Source organism: Carlito syrichta, unplaced genomic scaffold (assembly GCF_000164805.1).
Source record: "Carlito syrichta isolate Samal-C Ts95f unplaced genomic scaffold, Tarsius_syrichta-2.0.1 Scaffold307339, whole genome shotgun sequence".
Taxonomy (NCBI): domain Eukaryota; kingdom Metazoa; phylum Chordata; class Mammalia; order Primates; family Tarsiidae; genus Carlito; species Carlito syrichta.
In genome coordinates this window covers 731,915-739,666 of record NW_007251435.1, presented here as the reverse complement: position 1 = coordinate 739,666, position 7,752 = coordinate 731,915, and the positions used below count along the sequence as shown (strand labels likewise).

The 7,752-nt window shown below is 40.6% G+C and overlaps 1 pseudogene across 1 annotated transcript; it reads left to right on the top strand.

Annotated features, from left to right (window-relative positions):
- The first annotated feature begins 228 nt into the window (after positions 1 to 228).
- LOC103266823 lies at positions 229 to 5,122 on the top strand (annotated as a pseudogene). Its single transcript, XR_002482331.1, has 2 exons — positions 229 to 259; positions 2,898 to 5,122. The product of XR_002482331.1 is annotated as a 60 kDa heat shock protein, mitochondrial pseudogene (transcript).
- Positions 5,123 to 7,752: the final 2,630 nt, after the last annotated feature.

The window sequence follows — 7,752 nt, the reverse complement described above, 5'->3', positions numbered from 1 at the left end:
AGGACTTAGTGGAGATGAGGTAGCTACATCTTTTGAGAGTGAGATAGTCATTTGGGATTTATTCTTTCTTTGGGCAAATTAATTGGAACAGAGAACCTAATTCTTATATTGGAGATGCTGGCGGTATTCCATGGGGCTGGTGGGAAGCTATGGAGTGGTTAGTGTTTTATAGCAGCTGCCATCTTCAGTCTCTGTTTCATAGAGAGGGTATAACAGGTTGGCATAACGATGTCTGGGATGGGGACTTGTGATGTTCTGGGTGAGAAGGATTACTTGACCAGTGAAACCTGCCTGGGCCTGAACTTCTTTCCTGCAATACTCGTCTTCTTTTTTTTTTTTTTGAGGTGGAGTCTCACTCTGTCACCCAGACTAGACTGTAGTGGCCGTTCCTGGCCACTGCAGCCTCGACCTGCTGGGCTCCGGTGATCCTTCTGCCTCAGCCTTCCAAGTAGCTGGAACTACAGGTGTGTGCTACCATACCTGACTAATTTTTGATTTATTGTAGAGATGAGGTCTCGCCAAGTTGCCCCGGCGGGTCTCGAACCCGCGGGCTCAGGGAATCCACTCACCTCGGACTCTCAAAGCGCTGGGATTACAGGCTGAGCCACCGAGCCCGGCCAATACTCATCTTTAAAGAACTTCATGAAACATCCCATAACGCAGACCAGATCCTAAGAGTCCTCCATAATGAATGGCACCTGCACTCCCTTTTAGCCTCTCAGACTGAGTTAGAGCTCAACAGAAAGCAAGAGTTCAGAGACCATGAGGAGGCCCTTGTCACCACCTAAAATTACCTCTGCCCTTAGAGTTGCTCCTTTGGCATAGGTCTGAATCAAAAAAATTCTACTTCCGCCGAGCTCGGTGGCTCAGCCTGTAATCCCGCGCCTTTGGGAGGCTGAGGTGAGTGGATTGCCCGAGCCCGCGGGTTTGAGACCCGCCTGGGCAGCGAGACCTCATCTCTACAATAAATCAAAAAATTAGCTGGGCGTGGTAGCACGTGCCTGTAGTTCCAGCTACTTGGAAGGCTGAGGCAGAAGGATTGCCGGAGCCCAGCAGGTCGAGGCTGTGGTGGCCGGGAGTGGCCACTGCACTCCAGTCTGGGTGACAGAGTGAGACTCCAATTAAAAAAAAAAAAAAAAAAAAGATTCTACTTCCATAGCACCTGGGAGTTCCTCTGCCAGAACTGATGTTCTATTTCAATTGCTTGTTCAATTGTCTGTCTTTCCAACTAGATGTAAGCTCCATGTTTGTGGAGAACTTGTCACATCTGTCTTGTTCACTGTTCTACCTTCAGTACCTGGTCCAGGGTCTGGCACATAGTAAGTGCTCAGTAAATATTGCTTGATTGAGTAAACAAGCGAATGAATATGCCTAGGTGGAACTATTGACTTTGTCATACTCTGACAAAGAATATGAGTTACTTTTACATACTTTAATAACAGGGAGCAAGCATTGAAGGGATAGGACACAGTACATGTAAATTTTTATGAAACTGAGGAAGGAGGGAGATTTGGGGTTTTAGATGGATCAGTGAGGAGGAAGTGATGTGAAGAAGTTAATCAACAAAAGTGTGGGAGATACAGAACATGCTGCCACCTGTGCTGCTTTTGAAGGTGTGTCTTGCTGGCAGACGCCTTGCAATTGGAAGCTCAGGAGGCACAAGGGAAGTTACTGTGGTATGGTAAACAGAAAATAAGCTTCGGAGTTAGAGGACCTGAGCTCAGGACTGGGCTCTGTCGTCTACTGTGTGACTTTGGGCCTTTTGGAGCATCCATTTTGTCATTTTTTCCATAGGGAGAACTATTCCTACCTGATACTACTGTAGAGAGAATGATACTGCATTTAAAACGCTTTGCACGGTCTTTAATAGTATATGCCCAGAAAATGTTATTTTTCTGTTTTGCTATCCTTTCTTCATTTCCCCCTTTTCTCTGTCCTACCTTCCAAACCTTCCATTGCCATTTTATTTTCTTCTTTTTCCTCCTCTTCTTTTCTCCACTTTCATTGTTTTACTTTTCAGCATCTAGTCCAGGGTCTGGCACATAATAAGTGTTCAGTAAATATTCATTTATTTTATTCTTTTAATTGTCTTGTCCTTCTAGCCTGACTCTCTTCCTCCTCTTATTTTTCCATTTATCTTGGCCGGATTGGCAGAAGTTATATACTTCTCCGATTTTCTTTCCCTTTTTTCTCTCCTACTTCTTCTCTTTCCTCCTCCTCCTCTTTTGCCTCCTTTATTTCTCTCCCCATTTTCTACTTCATTCTTCTCCTTTTTTCTCTCTTTATCTTCTTGTCTTCCTTGCTAGAGACAGAATACAGAATCAGCAAGGCTCATGGTTGTTTCTTGAATCTTGACTCTGCTTTCTGCTTTCTCTAAGGCACCTGCTCTTTCCCAGCCTCACCAGTTCTCTCGGTTGCTCATGCCCGCCACAGCTATGCTAGGTCTTTCAGCGGTCTCAGAGACTCCCTTTGTTCCTCTCCCCTCTCCCTTTCTCTCCCTCCCTCCCTCCCTGATTACAGATTTTTAAAATGTTAAGCAAAAATAAATACAACTAATAGAGGAATTTCGATTATATTACTTTTAAAAATATGGTCAAATTCGAATTTATATGACATAAAATATACCATTTGAACTATTTCAGTGGCATTTAGTACTTTTACAAGCTCATGCAACTGTCACTACTATCTAGGTCTGGAACATTTTTATCATTGCAAAAGGAAACCCCAAGCCCATCAAGCAGTCATTCACTATCTTCCTCTACCCTCAGCTCCTAGCAACCAGTAATTTGCTTTTTGTTTCTATGGATTTATATTTCATATGAATGGAATCATACAACAAGTGGACTTTGTGTCTGGCTTCTTTCACTTGGCATAATGTTTTTGTAAAAAAATTTTAGACTCTCCGCACTTACCGCATTCATTCACTCTACCTACCTCACTGGCCCCCCATCCATGTCCGCAGAAATGCTCCAATTACCCAGTCCTTTGCCAGATGAGACCAATGTCCTGAGCCCTGGCTCCCCATCTCACTGAAGCCTATGCCAAAGATGTAAAATTCGATGCAGAAGCCCGAGCCTTAATGCTGCAAGACCTTTTAGCCGTCGCTGTAGCAGTTATAGTGGGGCCAAAGGGAAGAACAGTGATTATTGAACAGAGTTGGGGAAGTCCCAAAGTAACAAAAGATGGTGTGACTGTTGCAAAGTCAATTGACTTGAAGGATAAATATAAAAACATTGGAGCTAAACTTGTTCAGGATGTTGGTAATAACACAAATGAAGAGGCGGGGGATGGCACCACCACTGCTACTGTGCTGGCATGCTCTATTGCCAAGGAAGGCTTTGAGAAGATCAGTAAAGGCGCTAATCCAGTAGAAATCAGGAGAAGTGTAATGTTAGCTGTTGATGCTGTCATTGCAGAATTTAAGAAGCAGTTCAAACCTGTGACAACCCCGGAAGAAATTGCTCAGGTTGCTACAATTTCCGCAAATGGAGATAAAGAAATTGGCAACATCATTTCTAATGCTATGAAAAAGGTCGGAAGAAAGGGTGTCATCACAGTAAAGGATGGAAAAACACTAAATGATGAATTAGAAATTATTGTAGGCATGAAGTTTGATCAAGGTTATATTTCTCCATACTTTATTAATACATCAAAAGGTCAGAAATATGAATTCCAGGATGCTTATGCTCTATTGAGTGAAAAGAAAATTTCTAGTACAATTTCAAATTGTACCTGCTCTTGAAACTGCCAGTGCTTACCGTAAGCCCTTGGTCATAATTGCTGAAGATGCTGATAGAGAGGCTCTCAGTACACTCATTTTGAATAGGCTAAAAGTTGGTCTTCAAGTTGTAGCAGTCAAAGCTCCAGATTTTGGTGATAACAGAAAGAACCAACTTAAAGATATGGCTATTGCTACTGGTGGTGCAGTGTTTGGTGAAGAGGGGCTGACCCTAAATCTTGAAGATGTTCAGCCTCATGACTTAGGAAAATTTGGAGAGGTCATTGTAACCAAAGATGATGCTATGCTCTTGAAAGGAAAAGGTGACAAGGCTCAAATTGAAAAATGTATTCAAGAAATCATTGAGCAGTTGGATGTCACAACTAGTGAATATTAGAAGGAAAAGCTGAATGAACATCTGGCAAAGCTCTCAGATGGAGTAGCTGTGCTGAAGGTTGGTGGGACAAGTGATGTTGAAATGAATGAGTAGAAATACAGGGTTACAGATACCCTTAATGGTACATGAGCAGCTGTGGAAGAAGGCATTGTTCTGGACGGGGGCTGTGCCCTGCTTCAGTGCATTCCAGCCTTGGACTCATTAGCTCCAACTAACAAAGATCAAAAAATTGGTATATAAATTATTAAAAGAACACCCCAAATTCCTGCAATGACCATTGCCAAGAATGCAGGTGTTGAAGCCTCTTTGATAGTTGAGAAAATTATGCGGAGTTCCTCAGAAATTGGTTATGATGCTATGATTGGAGATTTTGTGAATATGGTGGAAAAAGGAATCATTGACCCAACAAAGATTGTAAGAACAGCTTTATTGGATGCTGTTGGCGTGGCCTCTCTGTTAACTATGGCAGAAGAAGAGAAGGACCCTGGAATGGCCGCAATGGGTGGGATGGGAGGTGGGATGGGTGGTGGCATTTTCTAACTCCTAGAATAGTGCTTTGCCATCATTAATGAACTGTGACAGGAAACTCAAGGCAGTGTCCTCCCCAATAACTTCAGAGATGTCAATTGAAGAAATTATTGAAGAAAAGGCTGACTAATTAAGATCACTATAGCCGTCATCTACTGGTTTCAGTTGACAATATATAATGGTTTATTGCTGTCATTGTCCATGCTTACAGATAATTTATTTTGTATTTTTACAAAAAGACATTTGTACATTCCTGATACTGGGTGCAAGAGCCATGTACCAATGTACTGCTTTCAACTTAAATCACTGAGGCATTTTTACTACTGTTCTGTCAAATCAGAATTTTAGTGCTTGCCATCACCAGATGAGAAGTTCAGAAGCAGCCTTTTCATGGAGAGTATGAATAACTGTACAAAGTAGAGAAATATCAATTATGTGACAACCTTTGTGTAGTAAAACTTTGTTTAAAGTTAAAAAAATTTTTATTTTAAATATGTGGAGTACAATTTAGGGTTAGGTATACAAATGTTCATTATGCAGGTACCCTTGTTGATGGGGTGTGCTCCCCCTCCCCTGACAGTTTCCACTACTGTCAATCCCACCCCTGCTCTTCCCTGGCAGTTTTCTACTACTGCCAATCCCTTTCTTATAGTATTACGATGGTTGTTCAAGTTCTGCTTATGAGTGAAAATGTGATACTCGGTTCTTTGTTTCTGTGATAGATTACTCAGTATTATAGACTCTAGGTCCATCCAAGTAGCTGTGAAGTTCATAATTTTGGCCTTCTTTATGACTGCATAATAATCTGTTATGTATATGTACCATATATTTTTTTAATCCAGTTCTCTTTTGATAGACAGCACGGTTGTTCCATGTTTTTGCTATTGTGAATAATACTGCAATAAACATGTGTGTAGGTATCTTTTACATAGAGTGATTTGAGTTTCTCTGGGTATATTCGCATAGGGGGATTGTAGGGTCATATGGGAGGTCGATTTTTAGATCTTTTAGGAACTGCCAAACTATTTTCCACAGAGATTGTATTAGTTTACACTTCCACTAATAGTGTAGAAGTGTTCCCTTTTCCCTGCATCCTCTCCAGCATCTGTCGTTTTTTTGAGTATTTGATGATGGCCATCCTAACTGGAGTAGGGGGTATCTCAGTGTGGTTTTAGTTTGTATTTCTTTGATGACTAGTGAGACTGAACATTTTTTATTTATCTGTTGGCTGCTCATATGTCTTCTTTTGAGAAGTGTCTGATCATATCTTTTGCCCACTTTGTAAGGAGCTGTTTTTTTCTTTTCGGCACATTTGAGTTCCCTGTAGATCCTGGATGTTAGGCCTTTGTCAGATATTCAGTTGGCAAATATTTTTTCCCATCCTGTGGGTTGTCTCCCCGCTTTCTTGATGACTTCTTTGACTTTGCAGAAGCTTGTCAGTTTGATGAGGTCCCACTTGTCTATCTTATCTCTTATGGCATGGGCACTTGGGGTTTTGATGAGGAATTGGTTGCCAGTTCCAATTTCCATAAGGGTGTCTCCTGTATTTTCTAATGTTCTTATAGTTTGAGGTTTTATGTTTAGGTCTTTGATCCATTTAGAGTTCATTTTTTTGTATGGTGATAGGTAGGGGTCTTGTTTTAATCTTCTGCATGTGGTCAGTCAGTTTTCCCAGCACCATTTACTGAATAGGTTCTCCTCTTCCCTGTGGTTGTTGTTGACTTTGTCAAAGATGGGTTGAGAAATTGAAGCTTTGCTTCTGGAATCTCTATCCTGTTTCATTAGTCTATATGCCTGTTCTTGTACCAGTACCATGCTCTTTTGATTACTGTAGCTTTATAGTAAAGTTTGAAGTCTGGAAGTGTGATACCTCCTGCTTTGTTTCTTTTGCTAAGGATTGTTTTTGGCTATTAGTGTTCATTTATGTTTCCATATGAATTTCTGTATTGTCATTTCCATATGAATTTCTGTATTGTCATTTCCATATGAATTTCTGTATTGTCATTTCTGTATTGTCATTTAATGGGTATTGCATTGAACCTGTAGACTGTCTTTGGTAGGATGGACATTTTAACAATGTTGATTCTTCCTATCCATGAGCATGAATATTTTTCCATTTGTTTGTGTCTTCTTGGATTTCTTTGAGCAGTGTTTTGTAGTTCTCATTGCAAAGGTCTTTCGCTTCTCTGGTTAGGAAGATGCCGAGGTATGTCATTTTTTGTGTGTGGCTATTGTGAATGGTATTGTGCTTTTAATTTGGGTCTCTGCCTGCTTGTTGTTGGTATATAGAAATGCAAGTGTCTTTTGCACATTTATTTTGTACCCTGAGACTTTGCCAAAGTCCATCATCAGTGTGAGCAGGTTTTTGAAAGATTCTCTTGGATTTTCAAGGTACAGGATCATATCATCAGCAGAGAGGAATAACTTGACTTCCTCTTTTCCTATTTGGATACCCCGATTTCCTTCTTTTGTCTAATTGTCCCAGCTAGAACTTCCAACCAATGTTGAACAAGATGGCTGAGAGTGGGCAGCCTTGTGTTGTTCCAGTTTTCAGAGGATATGTTTCCAGTTTCTGTCCATTTAGCAATATGTTAGCTGTGGGTTTATCGTAAATGGCACTTACTATTTTGAGATATGTTCCTTCCATACCTAGATGTATGAAGGTTTTTATCAAGAAGGTATGTTGGATTTTATCAAAAACTTTTTCTGCATCTAATGAGATAATCATGTGGTTCTTATTTTTACATCTGTTGATGTATTTATGACATTCATGGTCTTGCAAATGTTGAACTAGCTCTGCATCCTGGGGATGAAGCCTACTTGGTCATGGTGGATGATTTCTGAGATGTGTTTTTTTTTAATCTAATTTGCGAATCTTGTTGAGGATTTCTGCACCTGTGTTCATAAGGGATATTGGCCTATAGTTTTTTTTTGTTGGTTCTTTACCCAGTTTGGGTATCAGTGTGATGTTAGCTTCGTAAAATGATTTGGGGAGAATTCCATCTTTCTCAGTTGCATGGAATACTTTCAATAGGATTGATGTCAGCTCCTCCTTGTATGTTTTGTAGAATTCTGCTGAAAGCCATCCAGTCTAGGGCTTTTTTTTTGG